Source organism: Hypanus sabinus, chromosome 9 (genome assembly GCF_030144855.1).
Source record: "Hypanus sabinus isolate sHypSab1 chromosome 9, sHypSab1.hap1, whole genome shotgun sequence".
Taxonomy (NCBI): Eukaryota; Metazoa; Chordata; class Chondrichthyes; order Myliobatiformes; family Dasyatidae; genus Hypanus; species Hypanus sabinus.
This window is the reverse complement of record NC_082714.1, coordinates 150,234,500-150,257,649: the sequence shown is the minus strand read 5'-3', so window position 1 is coordinate 150,257,649 and position 23,150 is coordinate 150,234,500. Positions and strand designations below refer to the sequence as shown.

The 23,150-nt window shown below is 38.1% G+C and overlaps 1 protein-coding gene across 10 annotated transcripts in view; it reads right to left on the bottom strand.

Moving 5' to 3' along the window:
* The window catches only part of LOC132399903 (nuclear receptor coactivator 3-like), a 226,414-nt gene that overhangs the window by 94,889 nt on the left and 108,375 nt on the right, over positions 1–23,150 (bottom strand). Inside the window, exon 1 of one of the 10 annotated variants that reach the window (XM_059980808.1) lies at positions 12,801–12,936. The exons of 8 other annotated variants lie outside the window; for them this stretch is intronic. The gene's annotated coding sequence lies outside the window, so the exon portion shown is untranslated. Of the gene's footprint in view, positions 1–12,677; positions 12,703–12,800; positions 12,937–23,150 lie in introns of those variants that run through there. One more of the 10 variants, XM_059980809.1, reaches the window with a different exon arrangement.

Here is a 23,150-nt window from a genome sequence, read left to right as displayed (position 1 = left end):
GATTCCATTACTATCCCTGGTAACCCCATTCCAGGCACCTACTACTCATTGCACAAAAACAACTTGCTCCTCATGTCACTTTAAATTCCCTACCCCCCCACCCCCCACCAACCTTAAAAGCATATCCTTTAATGCTTGACATTTCTACTCTGGGAATCAGATTCTAACTATCCTAAATATGCCTCTCACAGTGTGTAAAAAAAAAATCACCAAACATCCCCTCAGCCCCCGACACTCTGAGAACAATCCAAGTTTGTCCAACCTGCCTTTATTGCCCATACCATCTAATCCAGGCATCATGCTGGTTAACCACTTCACCTTTCTCACTATCTCCACATCCATCCTGTAATGGGCAATAAGTATTGCACACAACACTGGTTATGTTGTATACAGCTGCAGCATAACTTGCTTGCTCAACACACCTACCAAAAGGTAAGCATTCCACTCCATACACCTTCTTCACCATCCTGTAAACCTGTATGGCTACTTTCAGTGAACTATGGACTTACACCCCAAGATCCTTCTTTACCTCAATGCTATTAAGGGCTCTACCATTAACCATATGATTTTCTTCTTCTATAACCTTCTAAAGTGCCACACCTCACACTTGCTCAGATTAAATTCCATCTGCCACTCCTATGCCCATATCTGTAACTGATCTAATAGTCTAATATGCCACCGTAACTTTAATAAACCTTTACACTGTCTACAACTCCACCAATCTTGATGTCAAGTACAAACTTGCTAATCTACCCACCTATGTTTTCATCCATCATTTATAGATATTACAAACAGAGGTCCCAGCTCCAATCTTTGCAGAACACTACTTACTGGTCAGGGACCACCAACTAGACCAACCACCTTCCACCCTTGCTCTCTGTCAATGGATAAGCCAGTTCTGAATCCAAAACTGTAATATACCCTGGATCCCATGCATCTTTATTACCTGAATCAACTAACCATGAAGAACCTTGTCAAATTCCTTACTGGAGTCCATGTAGACAAGACCATCTGCCTTATCCTCATCAAACATCTTTGTCACCTCCTCAAAAAAGTTTGCTTGTAAGACATGACCTGTCTCACACAAAACTATGCTGACCATCACTAAACAGGTCATGCTTTTCCAAATGTGCACAAATCCTATCCCTCAGTACCCTCTCTAATAGATTCCCTACCACTGACGTAAGACTCACTAGCCTATAATTACCTGAATTATCACCATTTCCCTTCATGAACAAAGGAACATATGCTACTCTCAAAGACTTCACTTATTGCTAATGAGTACACAAAAATCCTTGTCATAGCATTCCCAGCATTCTCTTCATTTGCAATATTCTGGGATAAATGCCATCAGACCCTGGGGAATTTAGCCAATTTAATGCTTTTCAGAAGAACTAGCCCTATGTCCTCTTTAATCTCAAAATGTCTCAATGCAGTAGCATGCATCTCTATGTTTTCACCATCCTCCAACTTCTTCTCCTCAGTAAATACCAATACAAAGTACTCATTTAGTACCTCCACCACTTGCTGTCTTCAAATTCTACACAATACTTCTCAGTTTTCAAAAAAAATTGAAGATAATACTTTAATCTGTTAACTGAGTGTTTCATGTTTTGCAGAAATTATTCTCATGCAAGATATCAGGAATTTATATTCCAAAATAAATGTAATTGCAAATGGCACTAGAAGTTATAAACCTGTGCCTTATGTTTAGTAGGTGAAGGGTTGGTGGTGGGGAAAGAGACATCTCAAGAAACTCGGTTTCCAGAGCCAACATTTCAAATATTCCAATGTCAAGATTTTGCAGGGAATTACCAGCACATGAACATTCCAAGCCTGTTGATAACATTTATCTGACATTTCCTGAAATGCCTCTGAGCTGGTTTCTTCATGGAAGCATTCAAAAATATTCACTATTTTATAGCTTTAACAACCAGTTTAATCTGGGAACATCTTTTGACAGCTGTCAATATATTATCATTTTGATGCGAGGAACATACAAACCCATTTTACAGAACTTATACCCTGAATTACAATGCTGGAAAATTCAGATTTATTTATCAGATGTACACGGTACAGCACCATGGTGGTGTAGTGGTTAGCATGATGCTATCACAGCTTGGGGCATTGAGAGTTCCATTCCAGCATCCTCAGTAAAAAGTCTCTGTACATTCTCTCAATGGAACGTGTTGGTTTTCCCCAGATGCTCCAGTTTCCTTCCACAGTTCAAAGATGTACCGAAAAGGTTAGTTAGTTAGTTAGTTAGTCATTGTAAATTGTCCTGTGGTTAGATTAGGGCTAAATCTGAGTTGTCGGGGTTGCTGGGGCAGTGTGGCTCAAAGAGCCGCAAGGGTCTACCCCATGCTGTATATCTAAATAAATAAATACACATGTGGAAACATAGTGAAATGCATCAAGTGCTAAGGCGTGTAAGTGTTCAATGTTGGAACTCAAGTGGGATAGTAGATTTGCAGTTTTCATATTCACGCAGAAGTGCTGAATGTGTTAATGCTTGCAGGGAATAAACGTTGGCATTTCATGAGACCATAAGACATAAGAGCAGAATTTGGCCCCAGTCTGCTCCACCATTCAATCATAGCTGATCCTTTTGCTCCCTCCTCAACCCCATTTCCCAGCCTTCTCCCCGTAACCTTTGATGCCATGTCCAATCAAGAACCTATCAATTTCTGCCTTTCTCTCTCGTACCACTGTAATTTCCTTTACTCCACTGAAGTACTGCTACATCAGACTTTACTCTCTCCCCATCAAATTTCAAGTTGAACTCAATCACATTGTAATCACTGCCTCCTAAGGATTCTTTTACCTTAAGCTTCCCGATTACCTTTGGTTCATTACATAACATCTAATCCGGTATAACTGATCCCCTAGTGGGCTCAACGACAAACTGCTCTAAAAAGCCATCTCGTAGACATTCAACAAAATCGCTCTCTTGAGATCCATTAACAACCTGATTTTCCCCAACCGAGCTGCATGTTGAAATCTCCCATGTCTATAATAACATTGTCCTTTTGACATGCCTTTTCTATTTCTTGTTATAATCTGTGGTCCACATCCCAGCTACTATTAGGAGGCCTGTATATAACTGCCATCAGGGTCGGTTTACCCTTGCAGTTTTGAACTCTACCCACAAAGATTGAATATCTTCCCATCCTATATCACATTTTCTACTGATCTGGTGCCATTCTTTACCAGCAGAGCCACACCACCCCCTCTGCCTAACTTCCTATCCCTTCAATACAACCTTTGGTTTCATCGTAGAACCACTGGCTTCCCAGTATGTGTAATATCTCGCTTGTATAAAACCAAGATGTATGCACAGAATTAATGAAAATTTGACACAGAAGCAGACTTTGGAATATAAAATACCTGAATGTGCTAATTTCAAAGCTAATCAAAAAAGGAGAGGTCAATGCTTAGCACAAGGGTTATTAAAATGCTGCACAGAATGGTTAAGTCCCTCCAAGCTCCTGAACAAAATATTCATGATGTGATTGACGATGTTTTAAAATAGAAAGCCTAAAATCACTCCCAATGTGATCTAGGATCAATACCTAGCAGACTGAAAAGTGTACAGTGAATGAAGAAATACATTCTATGAATATCAGCAGAGTGCAAAAGAGTTCATTAATTTTCTCTTGGAAATTTTGTCTCTGCCTCAAATATTTTAAGGAAACTTGACAGTGTACCAGGTGCTGCACAGATTGGATTAAATTTAAAGAAATAATCTGCAAACTTATTGACCTTTTGGTAAAATCACCTAGTACTTAATGATGGCTTCCATTAAATAATAGTTCTTGTCTAAAGGCAGTAGTTTTTGTATACATGCAACTATTATTGGCTACATGTGAGGTAACTCACATGGTAATAGACTGTGAGCTTGCACTGAAGTATGAGCATTGGACCAGGAAGTTACTTGAAACTGCAGTACACAAAAGAGTTAATGCAGTTCAGAAGAATGACACAGCATTTTAATTATCAACATACAGACACACCCAAGGCAGAGAAATTATCTGAACTCATTATTTCATTAATAATACAAATGAAAGACTTGAAGGGACATTGACAAGGAGTGAATTCAAATGGACAGCTGAGGGATAAGGATAGCTAATACCTAGTAATAATTATCCATGACATGAATACAATTAAAAAGGAGCAATGAAGGAAAATATATGTAATTGACATGGTGTTAAACTGCTGCTTTTTCATTCGCATTTTTTTGAATCTATCATTATTTAGTACTTCTAATGGCCAAATCTGCCACTTCATAATCCACTATTACTCAGGCTGACGAAGGGGTAGTGCTAAAAGAACAGCCACGTCAGCTCTTGATTAATTAGCAGTGCTTAAGTCCAAACAGAGCTTTTGGCAATATCAGTACGACTTCAGTCTTGAGTTGATTTTTGTGAGACAAGATTGGTAACATCTAAATTTGGTCTCCGAGATTGCAGGCTTGGGAAAGATTTTCAACATTTACAAGGAAGTTGAATAGGTACATGGATGGGAGGGGTATGGAAGGCCATGGCAACGGGAATAAGCTTGGCACAGACTGGATAGACCAAATTTCATGATACGCGTCAGTGATATTAAACCTGGTTCTGATTCTGAGCTGTAGTGTCTATGGCTCTCTTTGGCAAAGAAAACAAATCCATTCTTAATGCACCTTTGATATTAGATCACAAGTTCTTTACTATTTATATCTTCAGACTTTTCCTCAGGCAAGCAAAGGCTACACTGGTGCACTAATGTAATGATGATTCTCATCATTGAAGCCTACACTTTTTGGCTCCTGAAGTAATGAATTCAATCCATATCTTCCTGTAAACCATCAGGTATTCATATATTATTGTCACAGGTAATGAGAAAATAACTTGTGCGTTTACATAATCGGTATGGATAGCTTGCAAAACTAAGTTTTTCCACTATATTTTGGTAATTAAAGTACTTTGAGGCAGTACAAGGGAAACGCAATAACAGTGCGTTACAGTCATAAAGGAACTGTAGTGCAGCTGACAATAGCATGCAGGGGCCATGCAGAAGTTTGAGTTCAACAGTTCATTTTTAATGTGCATGAGATCTGTTCACAAGTCTTATAACAGTTGATAGAAGCTATCCTTGAGCCTGGTGAAGAGCTTTTGTATCTTCTGCCTGAAGGAAAGAATAGAAGAGAGAATGTTTTTGATTAAGTTGCACTATTGACCTCACGATCTACCTCATTATGACTTTGGGCATTATTGCCTACTTGCAAGATGTTAGAGCTTGCACCTCCTCTGTAACACAGGGGTTCCCAGCCTGAGGTCTATGGACCCCTTGCTTAATGGTAATGGTCCATGGCATAACAAAAAGTTGGGAACCTCTGCTGTAATAGAAACACTATTTTGTACTGTCACTGTTTTACCTTGTACTATCACGATGCATTGTTGAAATTAATTGATCAATATGAATGGTATACAAGATCAGTGTTCCACTGTACCTCAGTACATGTGACAATAGTAAACCAATTTACCAAATTTATCAATTTTCCAAGGCAGAAAGGAGTGCAGACAGAGTAAAGGGAGACCAATTTTCATGATGGACTAAGTTGTGCAATACCCTCTGTAACTTCTTGCAGACTTGGACAAAGTGATTGCCATACCAAACTGTGAGGCATCTGGACAGGATGCCTTCAATAGTGCATTCATGAACACTGAAGATGGTCGACAGAAACATGACAAATTTCCTTAGGCTTCTAAGGAAGAAAACGACATGCTAGTGTGCTTTCTTGTCCATAACACCAACATAGTTGGACCACAAGCCATTGGTGATATTTACACTTAGAAACTTGAAGCTCTCAACCATGTGCATCTTAGCACCATTGATATATACAGGTGTGTGTGCTCGACTTTCCTTCCAGAAGTCAATGGCTAGCTCTTTTGTCTCGCTGATATTGAGGGAAAGGTTGTGATTCTGACACCAAGATATCAGGCTCTTTACTTCCTTCCGGTACTTCACCACATTGTAAATTAAGATCCAGCCCACTGCAGTGGTGCCATCTGCAAACACTGATGGAGTTAGAGCATAATCGGGCCATACAGTCACAATTACGTAGGGAATAAAGTAAGAGACTGAGTCAGAGGGCAACCTTGTAAAGTAGCAACAGACTGTTAGAGGACCTTTCTTGTCCAAATGTAAAGCACAAAGATGCTTAGACATTGAGCAGAGCACAAGACTCTACTACGCTCCACTACGCATCCCTTCTCTCATGTACCGCAGATTTGTTGCAACTATAGCATGCAACTAAGAGCTGTAGAAAACTATCACCAACACAATCCCAACAAATCTTCAGTGTTCACTAGCAGGACAAGTGAACCAACATTAATATCCCCTCCCTGCCCAGTATAGTGGCCCTACTGAAACTATTATTTAAACACCTAACATCAGATGCAGAAATGCATACTCTATTCTGAAGTCTGTTGTGGCAAAGGACTATCAGGTGAATGGACAAAAAGGGTCTTCTCAATTCCTTGAAAAATTTCATTGTCACCTCCCATTCTGATCCAAGGTTCCAAATGGTGCAGCAGCATTTTGGGATGGAATTGACAGTAAGTCATTCATAAAGTCACTAAAGCCTAACTTAAATGGCAGGAGGAGGATACTGCCTACGAGACTACGCACCTGCTGCCCACACAGAATCACACCTCCCACTGTGCAAAAGTCTGCAGGTCTTATACTGGCCTCATTGACCAGAGAATTGGAATGGAAGCAAATCATCTTAATGCCAGTGACTTTGTAATATAATAGAGGTGATCATTTTGCTACTATCAGGGTGGAACTACCTGGAGATCACTGCTGCAGTTTGTAAATAAGCCTTAAATTATAAATATAGTTTCATCAACTTTTAATGTGATAATAACCAAGAACAATAAACAGTGTGAATCCTGTTGCATTGAGCATCAATGGGTAATGAATAACTAGTGGTGGGGTGGAAATCAACAATGATCAAGAATCCTAACCTCCCTGTGTTATAAACATGAGTTAACTAGACTTCCCTGTAACTGGACTGGAAAAAAAATCAAAAATAATTACGAGAACGTCCAGCTAGTCCAAAAAATAAACAACTGTCCATGAAAATTTTAGTAGAAAGTACAATGATGACTGCACGTTTATAGCTCAGCGGCGGCGGTTGGTGCAGTATGGACAAGATGTCCGGGACCGCAGTGGTATCCAGAGCTGCAGTACAGATGGATTTTACTGCAGTTAGTCAGGAGGTCATAGAGAGCTGCAGTAGGGAAATTCTAGGCAGCTTCTAGAGTAGGTCACATGGTCAGCACAACATTGTGGGCCGATTGGCCTTTAATGCGCTGTAGATTTTCTAAGTTTCTATGTTTCTATGTCTCTATGTCAATAGACTTCAACTTCTAGATGGAAGCAAACTGAAAGAAGACGAAGTGAGGAAGGTGCAGCTAAGGCAAAGTGATCACACACTGCATAAGTTTTATTCTGTCTGTGGCAACCTTGGAACATCACTGTTATCCAAAACTACTCTGACAAGTTGCCTTCCCCATACTGGAGCAAGAGCTCCTTCTGATGAAGCTTTCTCTGGAACACATGTAGCATCACAGAACATACTTGGTTACGGCCACAAACGTGTTTCATCATTGTCTCAACACTGATCATTTTGAAAGAAAAATAATGATTCAAGTTCAAATCCCATCTACAGGCAAAATCCTGATCATTTGTAAGTTAAGTGAAAACCAGGACATTGCCATTTGAAATCAAAGTACTTTGAAATTCCAATACACTGTATTGAGTCCAAGTATCTAAAAGTGGAAATCAGGATCATATGAGCTTAAAAGTCATTCAGGGATTAGGCCTAACAGAAAATACAAAGGCACTCACCAAGAGGACAAGCTAAATTTGTATGCCAAAAGAGGAAAACAGGGCATTTAAAAGGCTTAATGAAATCAGTAAAATCAAAGTATTTTGTGAAAGTGCAACTTATATTGTGTAAATCTTGCAATAATCAAGCAGCAGATCTGATCAGGATCACCAATGTGCTCACCAGCATTCTACAAGTATCCAGTGGTGGGAGTAGCAGGAAGTGTCAATGGCAACCCAATGATATCACCTCTATTAACTCAGACTTAAAAGGTGAATAAGCCCAAAATCTATAGGTGAACAGGACCCAGTCATTCCCCACAGGAAAGCCTAGTTTTCAGTGGGGAGATCCCGCATGTCTCACCTTAATCCTATTTTAGCCATGAACTCCTCCTATTCCCAAACTAAATAACAGCAATACAAATCCACCTGCATGCAGGATTTCATCTGAGAACATTCAATCCACTGTGAACTAACTAACTTCCCACAGAACATAAAACTTCCTCAGCTTTCTCCCACATCCCCACAAATAGGTTGCCCTGATTCAGCATATTAGCCTGGTATTAATCTCTGCAGTAAAGTACATGGGATATAACACCTATTTTTAAAATTATTCTTTCCTCTAAAAGCAGCTGGTAATTTTATTTCTAGTAATTATGCCCTTGAAATTGTTATGGGATAACTGTGCTCAACACTTAATATGCACATTTTAAGCTTTTAAATCAGCAATAGAACAATGACTCCAGGTTGTAATATGTTATGCTTTTTTAATTTCAGTACATCATTACGCAAAACCCCATAGATTTCTTTTAGCATCAGAAGGGAATCATTTTCTTCATCCTTCATTCAAAACACATTAAATGCACAAAATAGTTTGCTATGCAGTAAATGCATGAATTGACAAAACTATGAGTACTGGAGCTTAATGTGGTGAGATTCACGGCCATCCCCTCTGAATTCAAGATAGACAAACTAGAATTATGTCCTTAATATTGAGAAACCAAGATAGGAAAGAAAAATGCCATATACACAGCTCAAATGTAATGCAAAGGTACAAAAATAATCTAGACAACTAATGGGATCTGCAATTCAAAGGATGACACCAATATTGCAGTAATACAAATTCTTGTCACCCTTCACCTGGAATTCTGCGTTCAGCTTTCAATAGCTAAAGCACAGGTCGGAAGGAAAGCACAAATTCAAAAGATTTACAATAAGATTTAAATGGTTAAAACAAGGATTGGATGTATAAACATAGGTGTTGCCTCTTATTTTAGTCTGAGAAGTGATCTAACGGGGGTATTTAACAGGGCTTGAACAGATAGATACTGAGAAGTTGTATTTCATAAGGGCATAACTTTGTAATAGTTGAAAAATTTGGGATTGCAAGAGAGAAAAAGAAAATCACAAAATGCTCTATTCTACAAAGACGTCAAGTTAAAAACTGGAAATACTTCCCCCAAGTACTGTTGATGCTGGGTAATTAATATTTTTATGATAAAATTTCTTAAGGCAAGGATCACAAATAATATGGTACACTGGTAAATGAAGCACAAATTAACAAAAATCAATGGGAGAATTTAAGTATGACTATCTCCATAACTTCATATTAGTAATACTGCACTTAAATTTTATTCAAGAACTAAATAAGGCATGAATGGCAATTAAAAATATTTTAGATCTCATTATTAGTGTCAAGATAATTGATCACTTGGTTTAGCAATTGAACAAATCATCTTCTCAACATGTTAGTAGTAGTTTAATGTAGTAGTAAATATAGTATTTTACTAATGTAATATTTTATACTTGGACAAGAATTCTTCTTCAGACAGAACGTCCAAAAAATAGATATTGTGAACTGTTTCAAAACTAATTCAGAAAACTTTTCACTCTGACTAAAAAGTGTAGCAAGGTGAAATTTGGAACTACCAGGAAACCAAATTATTTTTCTGTCCGTCAAAATACAACTTCCACAAATAAAGAAGTAACAAAAAAATTCTACAAATAGGCTCAAATTTTGGTTGACTTTTTCCTTTACTCAGGTCAGTGCAACCAGTTAATATGATTTATAACAATGTAAGGAGACCATCCAGTTCTTAGTCCTTTAATCATAGCAGTGAAGCAATAACATTTTCTCTCACGCAGTCATGCCTCATGCCATGATGACTGCAGGTCAAGTTCACATAGGAATTTCACCTGGACTTGGGATTTCCGATATATTTTAGGCAATCTAATGCATACCACCAAACTGAAAATTTACAAGTAAATTCTATCCATGGCGAAATAAAAAAAAATTATTTTGGAATTAAATCACAGCACATGGAAATGTAACCTTAAGGTTTGGGACTTACATCTCTGGACTACTCAATGTACAGTTTTCAACATTTTGCATAATCTTGAGATCAACAAAACTTCCATATTCATCTCCTACACCAAATCCCTCTAAGTCCTAACCCAAACTTTGGCTTTTCATGGGTCCCAGTTAAGTACCTCAATCATTAAAACAAAACTCACTCTGGTTTTCAAATCGAGCCACAGTCTTCCCATTCATAGTCTCTTCTAGTCCACTGACCAACCAAGAAAACGGTTTCCAAAATACTAATCATTCAATCATCCTCTAATTTAATTGCCCTCTCATTGTTTCTTGCATCTTTAACTGTCTAACCAATAAAATTCCTTTCCTGTTTCTCTTTGCCTCCTTTAAAAGTATCTCAATGCCTGATTTTAGTCATCTGCCTGAATGAGGCTTGACATCAAACATTGTTCAGTAAAACTTCTGTATAATGTATTAGACCATTTTACCATAGCAGAGACCATAAAAAAAACACATTGTTGTTTATCGTGCTTCCTCTCTGCTGTCTAACCTTCCCTTCTTCATGGTGAAACACCCTACATGCATTCTAAGATTAGATTGATAATCAATGATCATAAGGGTCTATTGGTCAGTTCGTCTTGGTTGTATCATAAGATGATGAATATTTCAAAGCATTTCTTAAATACGTACTAGGCTGGCTTCCAGAAGGATACTTGCCCAAGGGATCTTCAGGCAACAAAGTGTATAATGCTCATAACCCTAATAGCTGGCTGGCAGTGTAGTGGCATCAGTGCTGGATTTCAAGGCAAGTGGTCCCAGGTTCGAATCCTGCCAGTTCCTTGCACGCTTTCCATCCGTGCTGGATTGAATGTCAAGCTAGCAACTCTGCCTCATAAAAAGCAGACAAAATACTAAAAGAAATGGGAAGGTTGCTGCTCGATGCACCACACAGCACGGAGAGGAACAACATGTAACATGACCCTAATGCATTCAATACAAGTGCAGAATATAGGTTCTACATCAGCATGAGGAAACATCTATTTAGGTTAAAACAAAGTGGAGAGTGGTCCAAATAAAAGAAAAGTAAAAAGTGAAATCAATTTAAAACAATTAAATAGAAAAGGCGATGATTTAACCTGGAGCATCCAAAAAGTGAAATAAGTGTTACAACTATTCAGCCCTAAAAACTTATTTTCCAAAACGTGCTTTGTAATTGATCAACCAGAGTACCCTTACAGCACTGCATGTTCAGTCTAATTAGAAAGACTAATTGCCATGGGGAAATATAAATTATGAAAGACCAAAATGACACCACAGGATAAATTTTTAGACAAAATTAATAACCTATATAGCACAGAGATAATCACCAACAGACTGCACATTTGTTGGATCCTATGGGAGGTGTTGTATAATACCACTTTGCTTCATAAAACGAGAAAGTGCTGCAACCTTTATTCAGAAAGGCTCGAGCAATGCAAGGTCATAGACCAGGAAGAGCCACGGAGAGTAAATATTTCTGTTGCTGCGATACCATTACAACAAGATAGTCACTAACATCTTCAATAGACGGTCAACAGCAGGTTGCAAGTCATACAAAAACAATTCCATCCAATTCTAATAATCAGAAGAATTTTTGGTAAGAATCGAAGCTTTAATTTGCTATCTGTCTCCTGCTAATTTAGAACATTTCCTTAAAAATAGCTTTTGCTATGCATAAACAGCTAAAATTTTATTTGACAGTTCATGATGGTGAGTACTCCCCCTCTACTTGATGATGACATGGAAACCAATAATGCTTCTTCAAGAATTTTAATGAAAAGGCAGATGTATAATATCAGAAAAGTATCATACTTTCAAATTATTTATGAAGTACTCATGACAAAACAGTTTACACATGTACTAAAGGGGAGGGCAAGGATAAAAGAGATTATTTTAGAAAATCTTTCATTGTTAAAAACTTTCCATATTTTTTCTATTCACTCAATGATCTGTGTCAAGAATTCCTTTTATCTATCAAAATCTATTAATCTTATCAAATGTGTCTGTTAATCAATCAAAGAAAAAGATTAACTGATTCAAAAATCAAACTGAATATCACCACAAATTAACTAACAGGATGCTTCTATGTGTAATAAAGATTAACGGATGGATCTGTATTACTAGTCAAATAGATACACATTTCTCATACATGCATTACAGCTCCTCTGGTTAAAATTACAGGCGTATCCTACCACAATCTCATGCAGCGATTTAACAAATTAACACTCGTATTTGTATTTCACGATGAATGCAGGCATGAAAGACTGGTGGGAAAATGACACTTGAAAAAATTTACTAAAAGTAGTCTTTAGCAAGCAAAACTGAAATAACTGCACCCACACACTCGAGAAGCATAGTCTCTATGACAGTACTTCCAGTAAGAAGCTTTTAATGTAGAGGAAGTCAGCACAAAGACTGAACTTATATTACAAAAATAACTAATGCTTACCTTAGCCAATGAGATTGCTGAAATAGGGCAAGTTGCCAAGATCTTCCTGGCAGTTCGAATAAAACACTAACGACTGACCAGTTGCCTAAAGTAATTGTCTACTTTGTTTTGTTTCCCACTTACCGTCTCCCAAACATTAACCAATGTGCAAAATGAGCTGAAGACCTTTCAGAACTCAGAGCCTTCAGTTCGATGGTGGTGAAAACAGAAAACAGGAAACAAATCAACAAAACTCATCAGCTTGTTTCACTTAGCTCACGTGATCTTTGCCCAGTCAGCAGCCAATGCATTTTCCTTCCTGTATTGGCAGAATTATTACACTGATCGTAATGAATGCTTAAAAAAAATCCCAATCTCCTCCTCCGAAAGAATGCATCAAGCTTCTCTCCAGCATGCAGAGCGCCATCAAAGAATGCTGCCCTGATTGGATTACTTTTTTTTATCTATTTAATTACTGTAACTGAAAGCTGCAAACGTCACAGCGTGCATGTTTCAAATTAGCTCTTTCACAATGAAAGGTGGTGCAATCAGAACACGTACTTGAAATTTGGAATAGCTACAGAAGACTGAACCATATATTGCTATTTATAAGTCTCTGCTTACATGCAGTATTTTCAAAAATCACAACCAACCCACCTCCGACAAATTATATGAAAAAAAACCAATATAGTTTCAGCCAATTATTCTGCACCTACTATTTTTGGAGAACTGTGTCATAACCACTAAATATGAAAGAGCAACATAAGCATTTGGGGATTTTAGATCAAAATATATGCATTAATTTAAACTGACGCAGTCTTTAAAACACAAGATTGCTGGCTTAACAACTTACTTGCTGTACCTTGTATCATTCCCACTTTACAGTTCCTTGTATTTAGAGAGATTTCTGTTTACAGGCAAGTGAAGATTACAGTCCAGATATTTTTAAAAAAAATAGATTCTGCTGGATTTGTTGTGAAAAACAAGGCACTGAATCAAATTTACATCTATGCCTCCTCCACCACTCCGTCCACGTAACAATTTAACAAGCATGGCATCTGCGTTTATTTAAAAAAGTGTGAAATGCATAAAGCTGACCAACCGAAAGATTATATATAATGATAGTACCAGGTTTGCTGTCTTTTTTTAGAAACATGGCTACAGGACAAAGGTCTAGTCATTCGTGTAAATATTTGACTTTATTTATCAAAGTTAGTCTGTTTCAAAGTTTAGTATTCAATAGCTCTTGGGATCTCTGAAGTAAATCTTTACTTATTTCGAACAATAATTTTTTTCGACAAACGAGAGAAAATCTGCAGATGCTGGAAATCTGAGCAACACACACAGAATGCTGGAGGAACTCAGCAGGCCAGACAGTATCCAAGGAAAAAAGTACAGTCGATGTTTCGGCTGAACTGTCGACTGTACTTTTTTTCCCATAGATGCTGTCTGGCCTGATTTGCATGTGTTGCATTAATTTTTTTCTTTGGGATCATCAGAAATCGAACTGAGCTACCAATTAGAATGGCCAACTTTGTCTTAACATTGAAAATTAGGTGCTAAATTGCTTGGTGCTTGAAAATTAGGTGCTAAATAACCTACATTGAAATTCAATTTTCATTAGCAGTTACTTCAGGAAAACTGTTGAAATGCCAGCTTCACATTTAGAACAGATACAGGTGAGTGACTGGATTCCCAGTAACAAAGGTGAACACAAATACCTGGCATTTTCCTTCAAGGATCTTCTGAATTCAACTACCAAGTCAATCTGTTCCCAACCCAATCACATCATTAAATTACTAATGCAGAGGCAAAGTCTTTCAAGAAATCTGCTACTTTAAAACTAGCTTAATCCAGAATTTCCACTTCATAAAAGTGAAAAAAGAATGCAGATATTGGAGATCTAAATAAAAGTAGAAAATGTTGGAAATATTGAATAGGGTAGCCATACCTGTGGAAAAGAGAAACCGTTAACATGGTCAGAAAATGGGAACGAGACAAAGAAACTTGTTAAACTACAGGGAGGGCAGACGAATAGGACAATGCCACTAATAAGGTAAAAAACCAGGATGAGCATAGGGAATAAATGAAAAACAAAATTTGCAGGTGAATGAGTATTAGAGAGCGAGTTGAACAAAAAAAATGTACGAGTTAAAGAATTCAGAAAGGAAAGACATAAACATAGTCAAGTGACACATATCCTGCAGTTGCAAAGAAAAAAAACAATGCTGTAATAACTGGCCATACACATTCCCGGGTCAATCAAAATTCCATTCACTTGGGGGTTCCATTAACCCTCAATGGCTTGAGGTTTATGAAGGTTTGCTGGGCCACAGAGTGTCACTGAATTCTTGCATTGATGCCAAGATCAATGCTGAGATGAGGCCTGGTGTTGAACTGAGTAACCTACTGGTGAGTGTGCTTTGTTATATATTACTACAAACAACTCAATCAATTCACTGATTGCTCTGCCTAAACTTCCTACAATTTTGTGCCTCTACAACATGTTTCCATACCATGAATTGGTTATAACACTACTGATGAGCTGGGAAATATTATTGGCATTACACAGGCCAGACTGATTATAAGGTAATCATAATCATGATCACAAAAGTATCTATTTAAACCTATGCTCTGAAGGCCTGTGCTCTATAACAAATTTTTTTTTTTAAAAAATGTGATTATCACTTTATAGCAGAAACACTTGTAATTTTGACAGCAAAATATAGTTTCTGCTTTTGTACATGGGATGTGCTAAAAAATTCTGACTTCTGAACCGAACAAATAGCCTTGCCAGCCCTAATCAAATACAGCTGCAAACGCTAAAATGCAAAACCTCTGTGTTTTTATGAATGATGTATTACAATCATTCTGTGCTCTGCATCTTACTTTTGTTAACATAACAGCAATCATTAAGAGGTCTTTCAACCTGCCTCCCAAAATTATTTGTCAATCTGTTTGTATATCAAAACCAAATTCCTTTTTAAACTTCAACACCAATATTTACAATCCTATGTCTAATGAAACAACTCTTTGGAGTTATCTTTAATATTTTCATATAGCGTTCATCAAACTAGTCAAATCGTGCAATGAGAAAGCAAAAGAAAACAAACAGTAAGATTCAAGGAAAACCTTAAAGCATATTTAATTGTTTTATAGCCCTCCCACAGCTCTGCCTAGACTTCTTAGGTTGTCCATCGGGATCCAATGACGACATCCACTCCTTTAACAGTGAGATCCTTGCTGACTATACAGTCCTATCCTGGACCCAGAAGCTCTATTGCATGTGGGACATGTATATATGGTAGTGGTGGTGTAGTAGTGGTAGTGATGGCAACCATGGCTGCATTTCTCCTGGCTCTCTTCTGCCGTCTTCTGGTTGTTCTTTCGTCTCCAGAATACAAACCCCATCCCTACATAGCAGTCGCCAAGTGTTACGGTCAGCAGCAATATCCTCCAGGTCCTCAGGTCTGATCTCGCACTTCCTTAAAGCATTCTTCATCTGATCCTTATAGTGCTTCTTCGGCCCTCCAGCTGAGTGACAACCATGAGCTGGCCGTATAACACTCTGCAGGGTAGCCAACATGGGGGCATCCTTATCACATGCACCAGCCACTGCAACTGGCGCAGGGTGATTATGGCCTCAATACTTCTGCAGTTGGTCTTGATTAGTATTTCAGTGTGAGGCACCCGCTCACGCCAAGTAATTCCCAGGATGCGCTGAAGGCAGCTTATGTGGAAGCGCTTCAAGGACTTAATGTGACTGCTGCAGGTTACCCAAGCTTCACAGCCATAAAGAAGGGTGGTGACACAGACCGCTTGGTATACAACGACCTTTGTGAAGGGATGAAGGCTCCTGTTCTGAAAGACTCTACGCTGAAGTCTCCCAAAGGCAGCTGATACCTGTTTAATGCGGCTCTGGATGTCGTTGTCAATGCCACTATCCTCCGAGAGAAATCTCCCCAGATATATGCCTAGTATACTAGTATGCACATATGGAAACTCTGATCAAAAAAAAAGGGTTAAATAGGACTTTCTTTTAAATGTATCCAAGATTTTTCATCCTGAATTGCTTATAATATTGAAGTTCTATGTAATGTCTTTCTAATTCCCCTTAAGGGGACGGCAGTAACAAGTGCAGGAATTGCTATCAGATTCATTGATCAATTGAGAAAAAAATAATTTCATTGTTTTGCTTACTTATTATTATTTCTTTCTTTTTGCATTTGTACAGTTTGTTGTCTTTTGCACACTGATTGAACACACAAGTAGGTGCAGTCTTTTATTGATCCAGTTATGGTTTTTATTCTATTATGGATTTATTGAGTATGCCCACAAGACAACATATCTTACAGTTGTATAGTTATTTTGAACTTTGTAAAAGTATTCAGCCCCCAACCTTTTGTTCACATAAATTTTATGACCAGAGATTTGATTAATTTAAATGAAAAATTTTATTTGTGAATTGCGTTTTTTCACAGTCCAGCCCAAATTACAAGGAAAATTATGAAGCATAAAAAGTACACAATTCAAAAATGGAAGTATCAGTATTTCAAAAGTATTCATTCCTCTTTGCTTAGTACTTGTTGAATCACCTCTTGCAGCTATTATAGCCAGTCTTTTTGGATGTCCTTATTGGATTTGCACAACGTGATGGAGCAAGATTTGCCCATTCCTCTGCAAAATCACTCAAGCTGTGCCAGGTTAGTTGGGGACCAGTGCTGACAACAATCTGTGGTCTTGCCAGAGATGTTCAATCAGGTTAAGGTCAGGACTCTAATTGAGCCATTTTAAGGACATCAGTTTTCCTCAACTGAAGTCACTCCGTAGTTGTTCTGGCAGTGTGCTTTGGTTTGTTGTCCTACTGAAAAACAATCTTCTCCTCTCTCCAGTTTAAGCTTTCTGGCAGAGGCTAGCAAGTTTTCAGCCAGGATCTCACTGTATTTAACAGCATTCATCTTCCCACCAATCTTGACCAGATTTCCAGGCCCTGTGCTGAAAAGCATCCCTATAGCATAATGCTACCTCCACCATTCTTTACAATGGGGATGGTGTTACCTGGCTGATATGCAGTATTAAATTTACACCATGTGTACCACTTAGTGCTGAGGCCATAAAGTTCCACTTAAAGTTCAGACCAGAAGAACTTCCACATCTTTACAGCATCTTCTAAATGACACTTTGCAAAGTCTTTACAGTCAAGGATATACTTTTTTTTTGGCCAGGGCTGCTTCTTTGCCACTCTTCCAAAAATACCCTTTTTGTGCAAAGCCTTAGAGATTATGGAGCCATGAACTTCATCTCCAGTTGCAGCCACTGACTTCTGCAGCTCATTCAGTGACTGCTGGCATCACAGTAGCCTCTCTTACAACAGCCATTCTTCTCCAGCAACTAAGTTTAGAGGGCCACCCTGACTTAGGCAGTGTGGCTGTGGTTTCATAATTTTCCACTTCTTCACAATGGACTGCACTGAGCTCCGGGTATGTTCAATGCCTTTCAGATGGTCATGTAGACTTTCTCAGATTTATGCTTTTCTATTATCATTTCCCTGACTTGTCTTGAATGCTGTTTTGTCTTCATTTTGGTTTGGTCTGATGAAAGTTTATTATAATGTTGTACCTTACAGAGAGAGGGGGTATATATTCTTATAATTAATTGAAAACAGGTGATTCTCCAATTTTCTACATCAACAAATTGGATGAGTTGGTAAGGTAATATATTGCAACTGAGGAAAGCTAACACAGTAATTACAAAGGAGGTGAACACTTCTTCAGCCTAACAATTTTGGTTTTTAATTATTAGTAACTTGTTGACAGGTTTTGAAATTTTTCTTTTGATCTGACATGATGTTTTGTAGATGAGCTCAAAAAAATCCTACTTCTATATATATATTAAATTTAGAAAATGAGGCAGTAAAATGTGAAAATAATTGTCAGGGTTGAATACTTTTTCAAGATACTGAGTGAGAAAAAGCCCCAAAAGGAAGCAAAATATCAGAAAATGACAGACCTAAAACTTACTGTAACCACAACTTCCTTTATGCATCTGGGAAGTGGCCTTCATTACTGGTATAGTTATCTTAGTCCTTTGTATGGTTCATGTATTTTGATCTTCAGTACTCATTTTCAATATTCTCTTAGCTGTCTCATTATCTGCATAATGCCATCCCATTTATTATAGACGCATTTATTCTTATGTTAATGACTTACAATTCTAATTGAAATGTGGGGTACTTCCGAATGAACACAATTTATATCATGGGTAAATTTCTAACAATGTTATTTATAATGTACTGCTTTTACTGTTGCTGTAAGTACAGACGCACACGCAAAGTTAGAGATACATAAGGAAACAACTGTGACTAGATCCAACTATTTTTCATAAAGAAATACTTGTGCATGCTCTCAATATCGGAACAATTCACTTGAAAGCTTACTTCTAGTTTGGAGCCCACTTTTACTTTCTAAACTTCTTATTTCCTCAAGAAGATATCTTCTGAAGCCACTTCCTAAAGTCAGGAAACATACTCAAATGAGAATGAAGAAGTGTTTAGTTAATTTTGTTTCAGTAAAATTAGTTGCTACATTTTCTTCAGGAGCATTTGCGAATTCTATAATGGTAGTCGAGTCCTTTTTCTTGTTGACCTGATTAAATTGGCCTTTAGAGACCTGAACTGGAATAGGCATTGAAGTCTGAAATTTGCTCTTTAAATCCAAAACTTTGTCGATGAGTCTGAAAAGTAATTTTTTTCTGATAGATGACCTACCTTAAAAGGATCAGACAAGAAATTTGTGTGAATATCCCCCAAACACACAGCATTTGATTAGTTCATCAGGGATAAAATGGGGTGCCAAGGGTAGCTTTCTAAGTTAATTTAACTTTCTAGCTTCTTTACACACATTTTCACTATTTCACCTTGTATTGTCATCCCATTTCAAATCATTTAATGATCCCAGTCCGCTACCCTTCCAAACACCTTCTCTTTCATTTTCTCCTCCCTTTAAAGCATTTCAAAACTCATTTACTTCTAAATTCCCTTATTTATACAGGAAGGTTCTTATAGTGAAATGACCACACACATCGTTTCTCTCTCTACAGATGCTACCTGACCTGTTCATTTCAGTCATTTTTAAAATTTGTCAATCCCACACAGCACATGACAAATGAAAACAGGAACAAACCTTTGGAGATGAAATACCCAAAGCAAATAGTTGCAAAGTTCTTCAGGGACCTACAGAAACCTAAATCTAATTCAGCAAGTAAGATGTGCACCGTCAGTTACAGTTGTTGAAAGAGACAAATTGAATAGAGGGAACTACACAGAACCTGAATAAAGGTTGATCTCTCTTTGTGCAATTTGCTTTTATTAGCTTGGTTTCTGAAACTTTCAAGCAACAATGGCATTCCAGCTATTGGATTTATCAGAACAAAGGACATAAAATTTATTAAATATATTTCATCACCAATTTGAATCCAACCATAACAATTGATCACTCCAGAGTACCAGAGTCTAGGAAGTATGCATTTTTGCAGAATCACAGCAATATCCAACTGCAATTACATACTGCAGCACATACTTAGCTGGAAATTGCATTTTGATAAGTTGTTAGAAAGTTTTAAGAATTCTTTATTCTGATAGATTACAGTTACAAGATTCAGATTTGACAGCATTTAACATGGAAATTCAAGTAAATATTAGAGCACCCTGCAGCATTTTGTGTGTGTTGCTCTGGATTTCCAACATCTGCAAACTATCTTGTGTTTATGATTTGTCTCTCCACTGTGAAGTCTCTTCGATAGATGCCTATCCTGAAGAAGTTTAAATATTCTCTTTGACAGTTCAGTGAAACCCTCTCCAACTGCTCCCCCTCTGAGCTCTGCTGCCCTCCAACTCTTCGACCACATTCTCACTCAGTCCTGCTACCACAGCCACATATTCTTCCTGAGAGCTTGTCTTCGCCAACTTATGCCACCTCTTCTCACCTGCCAATTACCTCCCCCCAGATATGCTCCTTATTCCCTTTCTCCTAGGGTCCATTCTCTTCTCCTATCAGATTCCTCCTTTTCCAGTCCTTGGCTTCTTCCCATCCACCTAGCTTCAACTATCACTTTCCAGTTAGCCTCCTTTCCTTACCGCCATCTTTTTATCCTGGCATTTTTCCCATTCTTCTCAGTCTGAAGGATCTCGGCACAAAATGTTGACTATCTATTCATTTCGACCTTCTGTGGTCCTCCAGCATATTGACTTTTTTGTTTATGATTTGAAACTTCTGACTGATTTCTGGCAAGTTTTTAAATTTTGGTAGTTTAATACCATAATTCAATGAATAGAAGTAAACCCTCGTTTCCTCACAGCAACTCTAATGGAAATTTTAAAGACACAAATGAATTTTAGTAATCCTTTAAAGGAGCAAAATTATATGACAAAAAGATACTATTTCAGCACAAGCATTCAATGACATACAAAAAGAATCAATCGTTAATGGATGATTTTTGGACATGGAAGAAGCTAAGCAGCATTGCCACCAAGAGACTATGCTTAAAATATTGCTTTTCTTGATATCTCATTCACAACAGTTGATCTGGTCTTTGATGTAGAATATTTAGGCCACAATGTTTAATGGGCTGCTGGCAACGGTGGTGGTGGAGGTGGATACGATAGGGTCTTTTAAGAGACTCCTGGATAGGTACATGGAGCTTAGTAAAATTGAGGGCTATGGGTAACCCTAGGTAATTTCGAAAGTAAGTACGTGTTCGGCACAGCATTGTGGGCCAAGGGCCTATATGTGTTGTAGGTTGTCTGTGTTTCTATGATAAAGACATGGAAGGTGAAGCTTGCACAATTAAATGTCAAACAGATTTTAGTGCACTCAGCGAGAAAAACTATCAGGCTAAAATGTGTTGGTACATCACTAGGAAAGTGTCAGATCTAAAGAAACATCCTCAAGATTCTAGATTTCACTAAAAGACTGAGCATGAAGCCAAAAGTTTCACATTTGATTGAATCAAAACATCAGATGAGACAAAGGGGAATAAGTAGTTTTAGGTACATTACATTAGGAAGTATATCAAAACCCTGCATCGGGCGAGGATGTAGTTCATTTAGGTGGCACTGACATTTCAGTTGTATTTATTTTCATAGCCAAGATGCCATTAAGCAGGGAAAAAGTGCAGAGAAGATTAACAGGAATGTTGTCTAGACTTGAGGAACTGACTCACAGAGAAAGGTTGAGCAGCTTGGGACTTTGTTCATTGGAGTGCAGGAAAATGAGGGGTGATCTTGGAGACATGAACAAAATAATGATCATGGTTAAGGCCCTATGGGCACAGCATTTCTCCCCAGGATTGGGGAATTAAAAATTAGAGGGCATAGTGAGAGGTGAGAAATTTAATTGAAACTTGAACAACTTTTTCCACCCAGAGGGTGGTCAGTAAATTGGATGCCAAAGGAAGTGAGCAAAGCAGATATATTAACCATCTAGTCTCCCTCCCGGCACAAATCCCTGCAAACAGCAGAAGTGCTACAGCTGCCCGTTCACCTCCTCCCTCACCTCAATTTAGGGCCCCAAACAGTCCTAGGTGAGGCAGTATTTCACCTGCAAATCTGTTGGAGCAATCTACTATATCCTTTGCTCACAATACGACCTCTTCTATAATGGTGAGACCCAACATAGACTGGGGAATCACTTTGTCAAGAACCACTGCTCCATCCGCAAAATCCTATCACCATTCCCATTCCGACATGTCAGTCTATGGGCTCCTCTCTTGCCACAATGAGGCCACTCTCAGGTTGGACTAGCAAATCCTCATATTCCATTTAGGCAGCCTCCAACTTGATGGCATGAGCATTGATTTCTCCGACTTCCAGTAATTTTTCACGCCTCCCCCTTCCCTCTTCTTTAATTCCCCACTCTGGCCTCTTACTTTGTCTTCCCATCTGCCTATCATCTCCTCTGGGGCCCCTCCTCCACTCTATTCTCCCATGGTCCACTCCTCTTCTCCATCCCTTTATCTTTTCTATCAATCACCTCTTAGCTCCATAGTTCATCACTTTCCTCTCACTCCAACTTCTTATTCTGGCATCTTCCCCTTCCTTTCTAGACCTGACAAAGCCGAATAAATCAACTGTTTATTCAGCTTCATAGATGCTGCCTGACCTGCTGAGTTTCCAGCATTTTGTGTATGTTGCTCTAGATTTCCAGCATCCACAGAATCTCTTGTGTTTATTAGCAATACTTTAAAAGTTCTTGGGAGATACACGGACAGGAAAGATTTGGAGGAATATGGACTAAATACAGGTGAGTGGAATTAGCTTAGATGGGAATCTTGATCGGCATGAACCAGTTGGGCCAAAGATGGATCAACCATTTAAGCAACTAATAATCTTTTAAAGAGGCAAAATTATATGATAAAAGGATACTGAACATTTTGCCACAATGATTCAATGAGCATTTCCAAGCTTAATAAAGTAAGGACTCTAGGGACCAAAGCTTC